This window comes from Protopterus annectens, chromosome 10.part0 (genome assembly GCF_019279795.1).
Source record: "Protopterus annectens isolate FY-2018-M chromosome 10.part0, PAN1.0, whole genome shotgun sequence".
NCBI lineage: Eukaryota > Metazoa > Chordata > Ceratodontiformes > Protopteridae > Protopterus > Protopterus annectens.
The window spans coordinates 556,427,298-556,449,293 of record NC_056744.1 but is presented as its reverse complement, the minus strand read 5'-3'; positions in this window follow the sequence as shown (position 1 = coordinate 556,449,293).

Here is a 21,996-nt window from a genome sequence, read left to right as displayed (position 1 = left end):
CACCACTTATAAGTTTTAAGAAACATTTCAAATAACTGAACTGTGTGAATGAATTGGCCAGAAGAAACTTGGAGCAAGAAACATTTCAAAGTAACTGCACTATGCGAATAAATAGCACACGGCAGTGGCACACTGAAACTTCCCCAAAATGGTGGTACTTTGCTAGATAATTCTTTACGGTGCAAGAAACACTCTATAATGGCAGCACTTTGTGAATAGACACACCCACACAAGAAACTTTTCGAAATGTCTGTACTTTGACTGTACTTTGTGATATAGTTTACTTTGCACACAGATAACCTCTTTGGAATACATGCACAGCAATAAGCAGACACTGTAAGCACTTTTACACACTTTGAGATACTTTGAGTAACTCTAGTTATGTCCTTGATACAATACAAAGTCGTAGTTATGCCAAAACACAGCACTTTGCCAAAAATATGCAGTGTCCTTGCTTTATTTATGCTTAATGTGTCCTTTTTTACCCTTGCTATATTCATTTTACTAGTTTAATCTCTTTTCATGCTCTTTCTATTTTTCTTGTGTTTATCTTACTCTGAACATGACTTTTTTGCTTTAAACACATTTGTTTCACTCTAAACATACTCATTTTGCTTAAAACGTACTCATTTTGTCAAATATTTTAATTTTAAACATTTTGCTTAATTAATAAACATTTTGTGCCTCTCACTTGTTTAATAATGCTGTTTGTGTCTTGTAATGCTCCGTTTTATCTTGTTATAAAGTAAACTGTCCGTGCAAGTTTTCGTTATGAACAGAACCCACAAAGACTCATCCATTACATTGTGACAGCACGAGTGACATGGTGTCAGAACCGGGATTCCAGAGATTGATATTATGAGCCGTGAGGTGGACAGATAACAGTGATAATGAAGGGTTCTTTTCTGGCTCTTTCTTGTGCTTGTTTCTCTTAGTTTACCTTCACTGTTATCTCTGCACCTAAAGTTATTAAGTTCAAAATGCATGTTATTACCTAGAAATGACATAAATGACTGAATGATTTTGCAGATTTAACTGTGTAACAGTTTTTCTAAGATCCTCCAAAGAGCTACTAGGAGACAGATGAGACAATAGTCTGACTATTGAATAGGTAGGTGAGATTTCAGGAAATGCTGCATGTTTTTTTTTTTCCACATAGTGGGAATGGTGTACTGGAAAAATAATGGATTAGAGATTAAGTCTTTGCATTCATTAATGAAAGAAGGCTGTTGTTGTTGTGTCTTTTGGCTTTTCCCGGTTAGGGGTCGCCACAGCGGAACTCCGGTCCGCTAATGATTGGCAGTTGATTTTTATGTGCTGAGTTGCCAGCCCTAACGCACAACCTTCAACGAAGGTACGCCCATTCACACATGTCTCCATGCAGAAGATGCTCTAGCTGAGAGTCGAACTGGTCAGCGTCTTACTGTGAGGCGACAACGCTACCGCAGCACCACCACCGCGGATTAATGAAAGAAGGTAAAAATCAGAATAGAGAGCTATATGAGAAAGTATCAGTATCTGTCATTGTAATTTGTTTGAAACAGAAATGATGTACATATCTCTGAATAAAGTAGGAATGAATTGACTGAAAATACTGAAATAGTGCTTTGTTGTTAAGCAGAGTTTTAAGAATTATTGATGGAAATGATTAGATATGTTTGTAGACCATTCAAGGTAGAAAGAATGTATGCATCTCATTTGTAGTGTTGTGAGGATCTTCCAGTGATATGCAGTATGGTGCCACCATAGTCAAGGGCACAGCCTCAGAGACATTGTGATATGAAAAGGATTTTAGATATTGTTTTGAGCAGGACTATGCATTCCTGCAGCATGAAGAAATATCAACAACAAATATAAATAACAACTGAAAATAATCATTCAGCCTTAAAAAAATAACACAACCACTGTAACCAAACTTAAAGTTAACACAACAAGTCTGTTACCTTTCTTATTTCCTCTATGAATTTACTCAGTCCATCTTCTTCAATTAATAATAATCACTGAAGATGTGAACTGGTTAATGAAGTTACTCTTGTTTCACACTGAGGCACTACTTTGCATTCAGTACTGCACCCCTCCAGTTTACAGCAATATTATATAAGTACTTGACATGCCAATAGTTGGCTAAAAGAAATATGTTACATACAAACTCCTGTTTAATGTGAAGCTGAAAAGGGCATACAAGAAAAAAGAGCCATTTATATTAATGTTGTCTTCTGCTTTCAACATGGCATCTTATACACTTCCAGAGCAAAATGAGACGATTATTATAATTCGAGTATTACCATCTTGTGCTTTACATAAAACAACGAGAATGAACTGTTGACTTTTTAGTATATTCCCCTTCCCCATAAAGATGAAGTTTTCACATCTCATGTTATGATTTTGCATTTGATTCTCTAGAGTTTCTTCTTCTGTTTTTTTCTTTGAATAAATGAGCTAATAATAATAATAATAATAATAATAATAATAATATTAATAATAATAATAATACAATGTCTACTTATTGTGCTTGTTTTATACATGTAGCTCCTCTGAAGCCACTTGTCTTCACATCAATTTGACTTGACTGAATGCACTGGAATGGCATATGCCTGCAGTTCTCGGAGGCATTGCTCTTCAAGCTTTATTTGTGATTTCTTTTTCCCAAAGCTTGAAGAGCTTCTTGTTGTTCAAGCTGTTGATGCACTCTAGTAAGTATTTATTTGTTGACATTTGATTACCGGGAAAGTCTGACTGGGTAGAAGCCCATTTTCAATGGATGCCCGGGGAGAAAAGCACCAAAGCTAGTCTTACTTGTAGTATTCGTAGTTCATTTTTCACCTTTTGCCATTGCTGTGTGACCACAGAGTTGGTATATACAATTTAAGGGGGCTGGGGTGCCATTGGGAGCCCTTAGTACTCTTGAGACTACTGATGCCATAGGACTATATTGGATACTATCGTAGTTCCTTGATTGTTGCACTTATTTTATTAACTCATTACAGCTGGTTGATGCCTCCAGGTGTTTTTACAGTTACATCCTACTGACGCCTCTAGGCATCAAATATTGCTTATTCATATTTGCTTTAATAATTCCATAACTATGCTACATAAAATGCATTAAAAGGTGTCATCTTAGAGCTTAAACAATGGCAACACATCTGTACTGATATATGACCTCTGCCTATTGCAGTGTAGTTGTTCATATAATATTTATTTACACTGTCATAAATATCATAATTTTCTAACTATCTCTGCAACCAAGTAACACAGGTAGAGTTGCTTAGCCTCATATGAAAGCTCTCAGCTAGACAAACAAAATACTCACAGTGTGTGCGTAAGTTAAGTGGTTGCTGAGATATTGTTAAGTTGTTTACAAAATATTACAAATTTAATAATTACTGTGTTTATTGTGATTTATAAATTCATTTTAAGACCTAGAACCTAAAGGATACTACCACTATAAAAATAGTTTGTGCTCAACAGTATGCCATTTATACTTTTTTTTTAACTCATATGGTTCCAGAAAAACAAACATCTGTTTGAAATGTGAGGACCTATTTTGGTCATATCAAAAAGCTTAGGATCTACCCATTGGAAGTTACAGTGTAACCTTCCATAGCCCCATTGGAAGGAATGAGTTACACCTTTTCTGTTCTGCAAGCCCTATGTAACAAATCCTACTTCTCAGCTCCTCATACACACTAACTAGATTTAATTTCTTTGCAACAAGTCAATAGAAAACAAATATTTTCTAACTGATCATAGCCAAAATCTTCCAACATGCCAAGAAAACAAATATAGTAAAACAATAAATTAAAATAAAGTACACTTTAACTTATTCTTTCCAATGGGGCTCTGGAATGAGCAGATGGATGGTGCCTGATCAAACCGTGTCTAAAGGACTTAGTTGACTGGTCAGTTTGCTGTTTTAGTGGGAACTTCTTCAGTTATAATTTTGGCCCTTTCTACATCTTGGCTTTACATTTTGCTGGGCTGCTGTACATATTATCCAGGGCATCTACCAAAGGAAGACTATGACAAGTGTACTGACCCCACCAACATCTAGAACTTTACTACCTCTCAAGAAATGGCTTGGGATTAGAGCTACTAATGAGAGAAGCAGCAAAGCATCATTGAGTCCTGGCTGCATACAGCTATGGTGAGACCAGCAGTAGTAATCAGGTAGTAGCCAATAAGTGAATCACCATTATTCATCATTCTGCCTTTTCATTTTGAACCACTAAATTAATCATCATCTAACTTATCTTAAGTGGATTCTCTGCTTACTTCATGCATTATTCTTTAGGACCTTTCATAATAGTCTTACTGCAAGTTCTGAGAACTGTGATGATCTCTAGTCCTGTGTGCTCAGGCAATATGGTACAACATTTTGCTCTCATCCCATCTGTGGGCACTCTGATCATATTAGAGTTTCTAAGACAGTGCAGAAACTGCCTTATGCTTACTTACTATCTACTTGTTCTACCAGTTGATAGCGCTACCCGCAAGAGATGTAACTATTTAACAAACATGGAGGTAAACCACTTGCAATAACCCACTTTTAGTAAGCATCATGCTTCCACAACACCACATCAGACACATTCCACCTCCAGGTCCATAATGTATGCTGAGGCAGTAAAACAAATGTCCAAATCTGCTAGAGCACTCTAACAATATCCAGCCACCAGCACAGAAGATATTGTCTACTCCTTCTCCAAAGACTACTGCAAATCCACACAGTTAACCAAATGTCACAAGGAAAGCAGACTTAAGCCCATAAGGTCCACTAAGTCTGCTTCTATACAGGGAAATGTTTTAGCCATAGGTGACTGTACAGTTAGTTAGTCATGCAGACTTCATGCACCCAAGACTGAACATAAACAGGGTGACTGTAAGCTGTTTGATCTGTGTCAAGATCCGTGATGTCATAGGGGTCTCAAGGACATCTTATCTACACAGATATGACTATGATCTTGTGCCTACCCATGTGGGATTGAATAATCTGAGGCATTGTACCCAGAGACATGGAGAAAGACATGATAAAACTTACTGTGCATGTGCTAAAGGCAGGGAAGACACTAGTATTGAGTAGCATCTTGTCTTCACTCAGAATCCTGCTTAAATGCCAAGACAGGATAACTGAGTATAACAGATGACTAAGTAGTTGGTGTCATTTTTAGGAGATCTAGTATGTGTGGCTTGAGATGATATGGTGGGTACGACTTCCTTTTTCACCTCTCATAAGATGGCTTCCGCAAATTGGCTAAAGCCTTTGCTGCTCTTATAGTGCCTCTTTTGGCAAAGTGTCCCTACTGGATCTTACATATATATATATATATATATATATATATATATATATGTGTGTGTGTGTGTGTGTGTGTGTGTGTGTGTGTATTTGAACCACAACATTGCTATACCTCAGCGAAAAGGGAATATTCTGAGAAATGGCATCTCTGACTTAGTATATGTAATTCTGATCTTTCAGCCATTCATTCTCCATATTTTGTGACTCACTCTAGCGGGTCCTGACATTTAAAATGGTTACCGAGTATGAGACTACTCTGTGCTAGATGTCTACTTAGAAAGATGCCTGAACTTGCCACTCTACTGAAACTTTGACATATTCATATTTGTGAAGCCAATGAAACATAGTTACCGTGCAGTGATGGCCTTTCCTTTATAATCAGATTTAGCTGCTTTCACTTCTTCAGGCCACTGGGTAACTATGGGACAGTATCTATGTTTATCAGAAATTCCATTACCACATGCCAAATTAAGCAATAATAAATTAGAAACAACAGGAAAAGAACCAACTATATTACCAACAACAGGAACAATGAGTGAGTCCCAGCTCAGTGTGCAAATATATAGTAACTGAAGCAGAAAAAATTAATGGCAAAAACTTTACTGTTAGGGCCAAATACTCCTGTAGAAGTAAGGCATATTGGTGAAACAAAGAGAATGTTGGCAGACAGAATAAAAGAACATGTCAGGGATGTGAAGAATAAAAAACCAGCTAGTCCTATTGCAGAACATTTTAACCTATGTCATGGTGGGGATATTAGTTGTATGAAAACAACAGTTTTAGAACATGTACCACTTCATTTTAATAATGTTGATTATCAAAAAAATCTATTAAGACAGAAGGAATCGATTCTAATAATGAAATATGGTACTTTGATTCCGTATGGTTTGAATAGAGAATGTAACTGGCAAAGCCTTGTTTAAGGCTATTTCTTTAAATTTTTATGTTATTATGCTTTAATTGAATAATAGTTTGATTGAATGTAATTAAATGTTTTACAAGTATATATAAAGTGGTTTTTTAGTGACTGTTAATTTTTTACTCTGAAAAGGCTGTTGGCCGAGGCGCTAGAGATTGAGAACTGTTCTTGTAAATATATTGAACTGTATTTAATAAATTTAACCAGACTTTGAAAGTAGAGCTGGGACTCACTCATTGTTCCTGTTGTTGGTAATATAGTTGGTTCTTTTCCTATTGTTTTCAATATGACTAGTGAGTCCATGTGCTCCTTTCCGCGCATATTTAGAGAGTCTGGTATGGATATGTTTCAACGGAATGGTGATAATTCTGGTCGTGCTAATACTTTAACAACTAATGAAGTTGAAAATAATTTACCTGGTTTGACTAAAATGATCCCTGAAGGTCCAGGAGGCTCTGGTCTATGTGTTATGAAAAAGTGGGAGAATTCCAGAATGAGGACTGCCATTAATCCATTTGCAACGGTAGGCAAGAAAGTTACCATACCTGATAACCCTGATGCACAGGACTTATGTATAAAATTGGAAAAGCTAATCTTTAAAGAAACGGCGGTATTTTATAACATTGGTAGTCTAGAAAGATATGCGGAACTAGATATCACACCACGTGGCTTAAGATCAGTTAAGAACCCTTCTACACCATTTGATCTTAATGATGAAACAGACAAAAAGTTTCATGAACGCTGGATAGCAGCGGCACATCGGTGCAGTGTTGAATGGGTTTCAATTTTAACTGAGAGAGATAATATTAAAAAAGAGAAGCTTGTAAATGAAATGAAGCTTACATGTGATCAATTAGTAAGCATAACTTCCAATACCACTTTGGAAAATTTCCTGGTGGGCATTAATACAAAATTAGCCAATTATGAGAAAGATCTTATTGATCGCAAAAAATATAAGTTAACCAGAGACATTAAAGATTATGAACACAAGAGGGCGTTTGTGTTCACTAGTAATCAGAGAAATAGAAAGAAAGCTGTTACGTTCCAAAGAGGAAATCCGGTTTCTGGACCGTATAAAAACAAAGGCTTCCTGTCTGGTGAAAGCAGCGCATCATCATGGGAAGAAGATGATAGAGAGAACTTTCCTGAATTGCCAGGAGCCGCAAATTCGGAAGGTTTTCAAAAGACATTCTCGAATTTTAATGGACATTACACAAACTCTAAGAAAAGGGGCTGGAACAACTCAGAACGCCAAAGAGACTCGGGCGATGGACATTTTAAAAGAGGTAGATGGGCTTGAATTTAATAATGAAACTATAGCTTATAATTATGTGATTAATTTGTCTGATTACATTTTAGATAATGTCAAAATGGGCATTTTGGAAAAGGGATTAAAATTTGTTCCAACTTGTTTTCCTAAAAAATATGAGTTAAAAACAGAATTATTTCAACTGTTTCGTAAAATGAATCTTAAGGAATTTTTTTGTAGGTGTAGTCCTTGCCCTTCTACTAATGTCAATAGCTTTAGTATGGAAATGCTTAATAGTGACGTAGAGAGCGATGAAAGTTTTTACTCTTGTACATCAGATAATGAAGACATTATTAATGCCTATAGTATTTTTGATATGAGTATGCTAAAATCTAATAGCTCTTTTTTACCTCCTTATAAGAATGTATTGATACAGAAATTTGAATGTGTGTTAAATTTAATGTTAGAAAAAGAACTAGAATCTTTTTTGAAAAAAACACACTATTATAATTTAACCAAAATAGAATGGAATAAATTACGAGCACTAAGCAATAATGACAACATAGTCTTTAAGCCCTCAGATAAAGGGGGAAAATTGATTATATTAAATGCCTGTGACTATTATGAGATGTGCATGAAACATCTTAATAATAAAGATGTATATCTTGAAATTAATGTAGCCTATGTGAAGAAAGCAGAAATTAATTTTAACAATCTAGTACAGAAAGGTGTCAGATTACATTGTTTTACAAAGTCTGATGCTGACCATAAAATAACTATTAAAAATAAGCAAATGGCAAGATTATTTTGTCTGCCGAAGGTACACAAGAATTTAGATCATCCTCCAGGCCGTCCTATTGTGTCAGCTCATGGCTTTTTTACTTATAACATGTGTACTTTATTACATGAAATATTAATTGAAAAAGTATTGACACTACCATCTTATATTAAAGACTCCTACGACTTCCTTCAAAATATTAAAAATATATATTGGAATGAAGGAATGTATTTTATTACGGTTGACGTAGTGAGTCTATATACAAACATCTCCCACTTTTGGGGATTAGAAGCTATCAAATTTTTTCTAAGTGATTGTCCTAAAACCCATTATGTATTAGAGATGGTAGAATTTTGTTTGAAAAATAATATTTTTGAATTCGATGGCAAATTATACAAACAGTTAACCGGGACAGCGATGGGAGCAGCTTTTGCTCCAGCTTATGCTAATTTATTTATGGGGATGTTTGAAAATGAATTTTTATATAAGTTATGTTTCTTTAATACACATGTTATAAAATATTATAGATTTATTGACGATCTTATTTTTATCTGTAAAGATGGCTATGAAATTTCTGGTCAATTTATACATGAATTAAATATTAATAAATATGATATAAAATTTAGTGATGTACAGATAGGTTCTGAAATTAATTATCTGGATATTTCTTTAAAAGGTGTTAACAATCATCTTATACACACTAGTATTCATAGAAAATTTGATGAAATTAGTTGGAAAATGTGTGGAAGTAGTTGTCATCCGAAACACACTTTAAGTGCTATTCCTTTTGGAGAATTTACTAGAATAAAAAGACTTAATTCTGATGTTAATCTAGCCTATGAGGAATCTTTGAAAGTGGCGAAGTTATTTATTAATAGAGGATATGATATTACTGCAGTTAAAAATAGTTTTATAAAAGTGTTTAAAGAGAGTCTCAATATTACAATGAATGATGGTGAATATAACAAATATAGATATAATAAATGTACAATAAATGAAGGAAAAATATTTTTTGTGACAAAATATACAAATTTCTCGGGCATTATGAATGAATTAATTAAACAATATTGGAATGTTATAAAAAATGAAATTGTTTCTTTAAAAAATATGAAATTGGTTATTTCATATAAAAAAGCTAAAAGTATTAGGGATTTCCTAGTCCATAGCATCTTTAAACAACCTAAAATTTGTATAGTTAATAATATGAAGTAGTTAGGAACTTTCCCATGTGGCAGTTGCTCAGTGTGCAAATATATAGTAACTGAAGTAGAAAAAATTAATGGCAAAAACTTTACTGTTAGGGCCAAATACTCCTGTAGAAGTAAGGGACTAATTTATGTTATTTTTTGTACATGCAAAAAATATTATATTTGTGAAACAAAGAGAATGTTGGCAGACAGAATAAAAGAACATGTCAGGGATGTGAAGAATAAAAAACCAACTAGTCCTATTGCAGAAAATTTTAACCTATGTCATGGTGGGGATATTAGTTGTATGAAAACAACAGTTTTAGAACATGTACCACTTCATTTTAATAATGTTGATTATCAAAAAAATCTATTAAGACAGAAGGAATCAATTCTAATAATGAAATATGGTACTTTGATTCCGTATGGTTTGAATAGAGAATGTAACTGGCAAAGCCTTGTTTAAGGCTATTTGTTTAAATTTTTATGTTATTATGCTTTAATTGAATGTAATTAAATGTTTTACAAGTATATATAAAGTGGTTTTTTAGTGACTGTTAATTTTTTACTCTGAAAAGGCTGTTGGCCGAGGCGCTAGAGATTGAGAACTGTTCTTGTAAATATATTGAACTGTATTTAATAAATTTAACCAGACTTTGAAAGTAGAGCTGGGACTCACTCATTGTTCCTGTTGTTGGTAATAATAAATTAGAGTTAAATCCAATATAGGTCAAAGAACATGCCACAAAGCAGCTAGACCCAGTAATTTTACTATTTAATACGGGGTCTATATTATCTTCTATAAGTAGTTACTAAATGGGGAACATGCGAATATGTATTTATTAATTGACTTTTTATGTATTTTATTTATATTTATCCACATGCTCTTGTCTTTACATTTTGTGCATGTGGTTTTTAAACAGAGTTTTTCTGACTTCAGCAATTAACTAAGGGCAAAACATAACTATAGTAATTAATTGATTGCTGAGTGCTGAATTAACTTTGAGTGGTAGGATTGGTAGTTTTAGTAATGAATTAAAGTATTTAAGTGCTGTTTCTGTTTGAATTAACTGTCTGACGTAGCAATGGTTACCATTGCGAAAGCGCTCACCATTTTGTATTAAAAAAGAAAATTTTACTTTGTCATGGTTCAGCTTCTTTATTCCAGCTACCTTCCTACTGGGCACCTGTATTTCAACAAAAATGGAAACAAAGTAACAGCTAGCAATTACCACTAGCAATCTGGATTCTGTAGATTGGTGCTACAACACAATTTGGGAAATCAGCAAGGTGTCAGCATGATACATGCATCAAAACAAATATCATACCAGCACTTGCAGGAACTTGTAGTAGGACATAAGAGTTATTAATTACCTGGGAACACCAGTCTTAGTGAAAAGCATAAGCAATGCAGTATGATTAGGTTCATAGATTAATATTAGGCTAATTGCCTCTGTGGGCAATTTGAAGCCTACTAATTATCCCATGTGAGAATCAAACTCCCTACCCTGTGTCTGTAAGGTAAATGCCTTAACTATTATGCCAACTTCCCTCCCCTATGCTAACTTCCCTCCAATTTATCAGCTGATAAAATACATAAATATACATCATAAAAAAAAAAAAAGCCTGTTAGATATTTGTGAGTCATTGCATTTGTATGCTTTGAAGCATGTAGATAAATCAGAATAATTAGTTGGCCAGATAAGTTTCTTTCAGCGGGGGATGATGATATGTATACAGTGCTAACATTTCTCCAGCATTGACAGATTGTATGAGAACATAATGCAAAACTAATACAACCAATTGCTTCACTACCAAATCAGCAGCAGTAGAAGATATTTGGTGATCTAGCTGAATGCCAAGTACTTCAGACAAGCTAATGCAGCCCTGTATTTAGGAACCATGGAACATCTAAAAGTAATAATTTTAAGAAATATTATTCTTTTAATAAAGCTAGGAGATTTAATGAGGCAGTTTTACATCAAATGCAGTCATTTATACATCTTTAGTATGTGCTGGTTTATCCAAACAACCCTTATCAATAAAAATGCCTGCAAATCTATACCACATTAATTTTACTTTTATGGTAGACACAGAAATGCAGTTTCTATACATATCCATTATGTGGGGAAATGACATTCCATTTTGTACTCATAAACCACTTTTCATTCAGTTAAAACTTATTTAATGAGGCAAATAGCTTTGTATCATTCAGTAACTAAATCGGTCGTATGTATCGTTGCTGTTACCTCTGAATAGTGCATGTTGTCCTTGAGTATGATGGCTTAATACAGCTAATTGCATTTTTCCTGACATCTCATTTAGACTGTGTTCCGTACATTATTATGAAAATATTACACCCTGTCATAGACAGAAAAAAAAAAAACTAATTGAAGGCATTTCTGAACCACATAACCTTGTGTAAAAAAGCAAAGCATTGAAACCAGTTGAAAACTGCATTTAAATGCAATTTTCTTGTTAGACATTTAGTAACCTTGACTGCTTTCTAAAGAAAATGGTGACATTTTATGCATTTTTATAATGATGCTATTATCACATCATGCTTGTAATTTTATGGAAAATACAGGAACAATATTTATATCCATCTAACTTTAGAATTAATTTGGTTCCGTGCCTTACTGTTCTCAACGTTTGCCTGTTATAAGTGACCTAGAAAGTTTGTTGCTCAGGCTGGGTCAAGGGTTTACAGGTCAGACTTCAACATTTTTTCAGGTATTTAGCAGATAATCTGCACTATCATTCTAGTCATGCAGAAAATATGTAAATTCATACTCTGCTTAATAATGTGACATGTTCATCCATTGTATATATTAAGTTATTTTTCTTTTCCTTTTAATTTGTGTCTAGAGTTGAGTGAAGTGTCAACCATGTTAATAAGAATAATTATCTTTCTTCTGGCTGCATATATAGTTCTGAAGACTTTGTTATAAATGTCTTTAAAAGTGTATTGTTAAGTTTTGAAGAAGGAATTCCTTTGTCATAGAAATAAAAGAATTTCATTCATTGTCTTTTGCTAATGAACAGTTAGTAAAGAACTATCATAACATTTCTAGAGATTGAAATGTGTCTTTTGTCTTGTGGTCTAATTCATAAAGTTGCATTTACTTTACACATGTACATATTCAATGTAATGTTATACTTGTTTAGTCCCATAAACTAAGAATGGTTTTACTATGAAACATCAACTTCCTGAAAGTCAACATTTCAAAAGAATGAAAAAAGAAGTGATGCTTGAAATTCAAAAGGCTGAAACATTCTTATTCTCTTGGTTTTGCATGACTGCTCACCCCCCAAACTTATATATCCCAACTGCATGGTTGCACCAACTTTAAGAAGGGAGAAATCTCCCTAAGAAATTGAATCATTACCTGTGCACATTTAAAAACTGTACTGAGAATAATTTTTGATGTGGGAAACGTTCAGTGCTATGCCATTCATCTTTTTTTCCTGGCATGCTGCTGTCACTCGAGCATGTATGTGTAGGGAAGCTGCTAGAAACTGTAATTCACAGGACAACCCCATCTGCTTTAAATATTATTGATGGGCAGCAGCTGAACATTGGTAAAATAGTGAAAGATGATGAAAACCTTAAGATGGTGACCTTTCATTTGATATAAGTACAGCCACTGCAACCTGCAAGACATATGCCCTGGAACTCTGAAAAGATTATTATAAGTAATAAACCTTTCACAGTAAACAATTCCAATTCAGAGACCAGTCCACTGCAGTGATTTTCCACTGTCAGAAGGGTCAGTAGGGTAGGTGGTTCTGCTATCCATGATACAAGATAAGGATGGATTCTGGGGGATCAAACAGTACCAATTAGGCATACATTCTCCAGTGCAAATGTCTGTGATAATTGCATTACAATGGCAAGAGATTCATTGAGTCATTTGGCTGGATAAATTAAAATGACTGTCTGTGAAAATTAAGTTGGCCAAAACAAATGCTGCAGTCACCCATTGTAGTTGGTGGGAATTATTTTATTGAAGGTAAATTTAGTGAAATTCAGTAGAATGGCAGTGATGGTGGGTATATGAGTATATGCATGTGTGGAACATTATGTGTGTGTGTGTGTGTGTGTGTGCGTGTGTGTGTGTGTATGCGTGTGTGCGTGTGCGTGTGTGCGTGTGTGCGTGTGTGTGTTTGTATAAATGTCTGAATGCATGTGTGAGAATGTTTAGGAGTTACCTGTTCCAACATGATGGATGGGCCTCCAAAGGTACTTACCACTGCAAAGAGTGATTACTAAATATGCAAGTTTTCCAATAATGAGGTCTTCCTCATTGTGGCTAAAACTGTCTCTTAATCACTTTTTCCACGGTAACATAAATTTACTTACCTCATGTAGGAACTTTCTGTCACCATGAATCTATCTTTGAGAATTTTAGGGGTAATGTTGCCCACCTGATTTATTATGCATATCAGACCCATATCAGACAGGGAACTGTCCACATGTTTACAACTCTTATCAGACCAAATATACAGTACTGTCTCCTGTTCTGAAACCTACTCACAAAACATTCAGTATAAGCATTCTTAAAATATAATTAAAGAATTTCTAGGCTTGTCTTATAGCCAAAGTCTACAGCAACTCTCTCCGTCCTTTCTCTGTCGCATAATCACTTTTTTTAAAAGAGATATATGTCTGATATACAGAGTATTAAAGGACCATCTCTTACAACTGTAAACTCTTTACTTAGATTAATATTTTGGTAACCAGAATAAAAAAAAAAAAACACATAGCCTCAGTAAAAATTGCTATCAACAGAATCATGAATCATTTTGATTTAGTATCTCAAAGACTCCTTCAGCTATAGAATAAACTGAGTTATTTATTAAACACCTTTATTGAATTATCACTTGTGACATAAGCAAATTTACATTTATATACAAGTAATCAATCTGTATTAAAAGTTCATGTTTACAAACATTATACTTGACATATATTGCTGTACATCATATAACCTAAGCAACATTACATCAGTTATTCATTTCCTGCCCTTTTAATAAACAAAAACATCTTTATTAAGCCATCACTTAAACTCTGTTAATTAAATCAAGCCAATCAGCCATACCTTCAGGATGGAACTGGATAACTACAAGGACAGATACATATAAATCCCAACATAGGCTTCTGGGCATCAAACTCCATGATGTCCAACAGGACTTGAGCTTCTTCAACAAATATTTAAACATATTGATATTACCCTGGAGTTAAAGACAGGATATTGTGCATCTAGTTTTGGATGAACCAATAAAAGCATGGGTATCAAAGATGAATTCACTGAAAACATTTGGCTGAGCATGGCCTAATCATAAAAGAGATAGAATACATTATTTCTGCAAGACAGCATCAAATATCAGGAGATTCAGCATTATTAGAGTTCTTATTTAAGAAGTGTGTATGCATCATGGTGACAAAGGCCTGCTGAAATGTATACGTTCACAACATTTCACCGCATATCATTCATGTACTTGGGTATACATTCAATGTTTTTTCTATGAATAAACACATTTTGATAGTTACAAAAGAGACCTGCAGTTGTGCTGGATATTTTTCAGTATTTGCCACTGAATACCAAAGATGACTATTTGCTGCTTATATACTGTGAAATTGTCAGTAAAGAAATGTATACCAAAAGGTCATAGACATTTAATAGCACACAGTATGAAAATTTGGGATTAGGCTAACTTTTTTTTTCAATCAAATTAACAGCTTTAATGCCATTATTAAATGCAAATGCAGCAAAAAAAAAATGAATATTTTATGCTAACCATATTTAAGATCCTTGTGTACACTGGGCATATCATCCCTTTCTTTCTTGTTTTTCTATTTATGTTTTAAGGGTGAGGTAATGTGAATGCACTTTTTATTCATGCCCTGGGCCATTTGGTTGTTAGAATATATTATCAATAGCACAGTAGTACATAGGCAACAATACAACAAGAACAGTGTTGTCAGAAACATAATCAATACAGTAGTTTGCAAGCAATTAAATTAGGAGAGAAAGACATTTTAAATATCAATAGTTAATGTGACAGTTGTGATTGAATATTGTAAGTAATTACATACATCAAAAACATTTATAAATGTATTCTAGCACACAGAGTGCTAAGATTATGCTTTATGCAAACACCTGTATAACTGCATTGACTCGGCCATACCTGATAGGACCAAAAACAAGCTTCTCAAGGAAGAGAAAACCTGCCTGGTGGACAACTGCCATTAACAAGCTGGAAGAAATGACTGTCTAAGAGCAAGAAGGAGCATGCATTAAACTGGAAAAAAACTCCTTCCTAAGCATAAACAAGCAAATAAGACTTTTTGTGAAGTCCTCCAAAGCAAACTACAAATCCAAATAAGCTTCCTCAACTATGGACAACCATAAGGCATTCTTTAGTTACATCCATAACCTAAAAGGAAAGGCCCAGTTTTGTGCCAAACTGATAGTTAGTGATACCACATATACTGAGCCTGTGGAAATAGCTAACCTGTTGGCTGACAGGTTCTTTGAAAACTTCACACCCCTGCCCCCGGCACATGTACCCCATGACATCCCTAATACCTGTCCCCTACCTTGTATCTCTAAAGGGCAAGCCATAAATGCCCTCTCTAAGGCAAACAAAAAACAGCATGTATGGGACCTGATAACATCCCAGGCTGCATCCTACATGGGCTCCAACAAGAATAAGCAACACCATTGGGTAATCTTTTCAATCATAGCCTAAGCACTGGCTTCATCACAGCTGAATGAAAAATGACCACCGTTATTCCCTTGCACCAAAGGTGGTGCTTCCACTGACCCTGGGAACTATAGACTTATTAGCCTGACTAGCCTTATCTGCAAGGCCATAGAGGGAATCATCATGGACCTTATCAACAAAGATATAAATAATCTCCAAACACTTGACCCTACTCAGTTTGGATTTATCAAGGGGAGATCATGCCTGTTAAACCTGATGGACTTCTTCGAGACAGTCACCAAGGCCCTGGATGAGGGGAAATCTGTGCATACAGCCAACCTAGACTTAATCAAGGCTTTCGACACTACCCCCCACTCAGGCATCATTGACAAACTCACCCAGCTAGGTATCAACACTTATATCATTATTTGGGTTGCTAACTGGCTCACTGATAGAACCCATATAGTCAAAACAGGGGAATCCACCTCCAACAGCAGACCTGTAACCAGTGGTGTTATACCAGGATCAGTCCTGGGACCTCTACTGTTTGAAATCTATTTCTCCAAAGTGCAAGCAAAAACTAAAGGTTTTTGGCTGACAAAGTTTGCTGATGACTGCAAACTGGAAGAGGTCATAGAATCTTCAAATGATGTCAACATCCTACAAGAAGGTTTTACACAAACAAATGGTTGGTGCCAAAGTTATGACCTTGAGCTCACTGCAAAAAATGTATTATCATCCCTTTCGGTAAGAGCAATGTTCCTGCTAACTACCACATCAATAGCAACACCATAAGTACATACTCAGTGATGAGAGACCTGGGCACACAGGTTGACAGCAACTTTACCTTTAATCATCAGGTCTCCACAGTGGTAAAAAGGGCATTCTATGTTGCTCATCTCATAAGTAAGGGCATTACCTGCAGAGAAAAAGAAGTTATAACCTCTCAATACTCTTCCCTCATCAGGCCAATAATTGAGTACTGTACCCCTTTTGGTATGATACTTTCCAAGCACCTGTAGTAATTGGAGAGACCACAAAGGTTCCTCACAAGGAAAATTCAAGGTTTTCAGCATCTGTCCTATGTGAATTGTCTGAAATCCCTCTCACTTTATTCTATTTCATACAGACTACAATCTCTGCCTTGCATATGAGGCAATCTCTGACCCTGCTTTATTGGAAATGCTGTATATCCACAAGTGAAAGGGTACACTGTTTACTCACTCTAAAGACCTTAATCAAACCTGCTGATGGGACAGATTTGTCTCCCAAAGGTTACCACATCTTTGGAACAGACTCCCACTTTTTGTCAAACAGAGTACCTCATTGGCCCTCTTGAAACGCAATCTGGACGATTGGATGGGTAATCGTAAATTCACCCCAGGGGTTCCACCTGTGTCCCTCTTAGACAGGGGCAGTAGGTGCTGATCAAGCAAATAAGGGTAGAACTTGACTAGGCTTGTAAGGGCCCTAGGGCCATTAGCCTAGCAACTTGCTATGATCCTATTATACTTCTAACTTGATTTAAATGATATTTAGTCAAGCAGTTCTAAATAAGTCTAAGCTTTAATTTTGGACTAGAGTATGAGAGCAGCCTGTGTTGGCCCCACAGCACAAATGTAGAAGCTAAAACATCTGCATTTTTTTAAGATAATTAAGTCTACCAGCCTTTTAAATAAAAATTGTGGCAGAGTGAAGCACCTAGCAGCTTTTAAAGCCATTGGTTCCTCAAAGGAATACTTTTTTAAATCCTCCTGAATTTATGGCAGTGCTAAGTGTTTATAGCTTTCAAAGCTGTAGAACACCTTCTGCTCCTAGACTGGAACACCATTTTTCTGAAACTGGTAGTACATGAAACAGATAATGCCTCATGCAATCACATCTCTCCAAGTATAACTCTTACTGTATGGTCTCAGGCAGCATACGATTCTTCCATAGAACATGGTCATGTTTAAATATTTGAGCTTTATTTGCTTTTCTGTCATAGTGTATTTCTTGACATCCACGTTGCAAACACACAATAACTTGGCTTATTTATTTATTTATTTTGAATGTATGCATTTATTTATTTGTTTATTTTTCTATTTAAGTATTTATTTTAAATGTAGATTCACATGTGTTAACCATAACTTGCCAAGAATCAAACAGAAGGTAAATGAAGCTAAAATAAATCAAACTGTGTATACTTGGCTGCACAAACCAGCTCATTAACAACTGAGAGCCTTAATTCTCTGTGCTAATTACCAGATGATTAGGTCAAAGACCTGATCATAATCTTCTGTGTTTCCTCCAATATGTTGATTTACACCTCAAAGTATTACAGTAATTTCTAAGAAGTTAACAGATGATACAATACTATATGCTATATAAGGGATATTTTGCTTACATGGCAATGGTCACATAAGGTTTACTATCAAAAGCTTGCAAATCAGAACCTTGATCAGAGCAATAATGACAACAGACCCCTGAAACACTATAGGCTGGAAACCATCTATGCTGTAAATAACATGAGTCCTAAAACACCCTACCATTCCAGACACAGTGAGCAAGTACTAACAATTGGTCAGCATTGAGGCAAGGTCAGACATTCAGTGTTGGATTATGTCATTCTGAGAATTGGTGCTCCAATTTCAGTACATCTTGAATCAAGGTTCTGATTCTCAAACTTGTAATAGTACACTGTCAAGTAATGGGCTAGTTAACCACAGATTTTTCTATCTAAGGTAGTTGAATTGTTATCGAGCAGAAGACACAGCACAAGTGTCACCCACATGCTGGTGGGTATAATTTTGAAATTCTTTTCCCTATAACCTAAAGTGCTTTACTGGACTATCCTATCCATACCTATTGTACTATTTTCCCCACCTTTTAGTACTGTCAGATAATATATTTTTCCTCCTTTCAGCTTTGTGTAATTAAATGTATTATTCTATTACTCTGCTGTGCTTTCTTCATCATTACAGCACTGTTCAAATGGTTGTCTTTCTTCCATAACTGCACTGTTTGTAAAATTGTAGCTTTCAAGCCTACATTGCTATCACGTCTCCATTTACAATATGAAACTATATTAGACTATTACATTGTTTCTTTTTTTTTTTATTTGCATACATCTCTGTTATGTTAATCTTGGTTACCATCATACCTCTCAACTTCTTAGAGAAAGAAATCTGGACAAAGCTATCAAAAATGGGGGCAAAGGCCAAAAAATAGAGACACTTTTTAAATATTGCTCCTACAAACTTAGAAAATTGATAGAATAACAGGTTTTCCTTTACCATAAATTTTCTGAAGGGTATGAAGTCTGAAATTCAACTGTCTGTCATTATTTCTGAGTTCAGTCTTCAATAATTTGCCAATGATTTGCCAGAAAACTACAATTTTATGAGAAATGGATCAAAATATGAGGCAAAAGTCTGGACATTCTGCGAACATCTGTACATTTGAGAGTTATGGTTACCGTGGCTTTAATGATAGCTGTAATATTACATAGTATTATGTACTATTTATTGACTACTCTATAAGTATAAATACAGTAGGGTTTGGTTAAAGAGCATCAATGAACACTGATTTCCTTATTTCATGACTATATACCTGATCACCAACCCAAAGATTAAGATTGTACTTCAAAGTTTGAACATTTTCAGATAATCTCACCCTTAGTGATAAACTGTTGAATTTCAGAATAGGTAATTTTAAGTTATGGTATCTAATTATAAAAGAAAACTGATATGGTTCTATAAAAATATATAACTTGTAAGATTTCATCATGACTTGCCTTATAATCCCATATTAGTTTACCTCTTATATAAAGATTATTTAGTATGCCTATATTAACAAATTTACATCCATTTGTATGTCATTTCACTGATTTAAAGAATTTTCTTAGTGAACTTCCTTAATATGGATTCTACCAATGATCAACTGTATCCCACATCATAGCTACAAAAAATATTATTATATTCAAAAATTGGCTGGATGTATGCCTTCTGTGAGGATATTAACAATGCATCTGTATAAGATAAGTTTTTTCAACATTATTTCTAATTGAATCATAGTACAGCAGCATAACATGTTAATAAATTTTCAAAGGATCTAATGGAAATAAATATACATAAGTCCTTAACATTTTCTACTGCTTATAACATTGTTTCTGACAGTAAAACTGGATATACGATTTTAAGTTTTGTAAGCTACACAATTTGCAATAATACGATATTGTTCTGAGCTGAATACGTTCAGCCCACCTTTTTATTTCATTAATGCAATCAGTAATACCTGTGATATCCTTTTCATTGTAAATCAAAAATCTTACTTTACAGTCATCTGTATATTTAGTAAGCCATCAGGATTTATGTGTGGAAAAGTGGAAAACACAGTATTAAACAATATAAGTTTCAATACTGTCTTGAGTAACCTTCACCTTAATTGGTAAATGACCTGAACTAATGTTGTATTACTAAAAACTGCATCTCTCTGTCAAGAAATATTAAATCAATCTGATAATATATGCATTAAAATTAGTATTCCCCACTGTTTTGAGAACAACAGGCTGAGGCAAATCATCAAATACTTTTGATAGATCTAATTAAATAATCCTGATGAAAGACCAGTATCTAATGACATGACAATATGATAATAGAATTAAATTGTGAGATAATGTTGATTTACCCTTTATTAATAATCATTGTTGAGGAATAGTCCATATTTTATCATTGTTTATCCATGCTATAAATAATATGTTATTCCTGTGCAACAAATGACATTGATTAATTCTATCTCCATAAATGTTAATGGATTGCAAGAGGGGTAGTCTAAACAAATATTTGAAGTTATTTATCTCTCAAATTATTTTTTACAAGAAACACAATTATTAACAGAAGATACAGACAGACTTAATACTAAGTATTACTCTGTAGTATCTAGTTCACAATATAATCAAAAAAGAAGAGTTGCTATATTATGGAAAAATTCTTTGCTTATGCCTAAAATCATTGACACATATACGGATGCTAAAGGTATGCTCTGTTTTGTTATCCTAGAATATAATAAGAGAATATTAACCCTTATTGACTTATACCGGATTCCTGGAATAGGAGTTAAAACTGTTGAACAACTTTTAGAACAAGTAATTCAAATTTCAAAAGGCAGCATTATACTAGCAGGAGATGTTAATTGTATATTGTCACCAAAGGATACTAATACAACAGGTAAATGGAAAATACAGGCATCAGCAAAGGCACTGTTAAAGTTCACCCAACTTTCACCTTAGGGACATAAATGATTTCTCAAATCATTGCTCACATAGACATAGAGCACTATTCAGAATTGATAGAGTATATGTCTCCAATGAGTTGATAGATAAACTAGGCAAAGTTAAAATGGTATCGTTCATACTTTCATATCACAATGCAATCACTTTTGAGCTGCTTTTTTTAAATCTTAGAATAACATTAAGATCAGGAGGATATCAAAATATATAACTTGCTTAAAGGATTTTAAGGACTTTTTTATTAAAGAAATTCTTCATTTAATATAAATTAATAATACAGGTGATATTTCAGAAATCTCTCTATAGGATGTGCTGGAAGCATATCTTTTTGGTAGAGTCACCAATTGGCTATCAATAAAGAAAAACAATGGGACAAAGAACTGTATGATATACAAGAAAAATGTGACAAATTAAAACTGGAAAATCAGACTGGTAATAATAATAACATAGAAGAGATTAATAATCTATGTAATAAGTGTTTGGAAATTGTAAATCACAAGACTAGGATTAATATATAAAAGTTTAAGATAGTTAATTTATCTATTAACACAAAATCTATGCATAAATTAGCTAAAAGAACAAACGTACATAGCAAG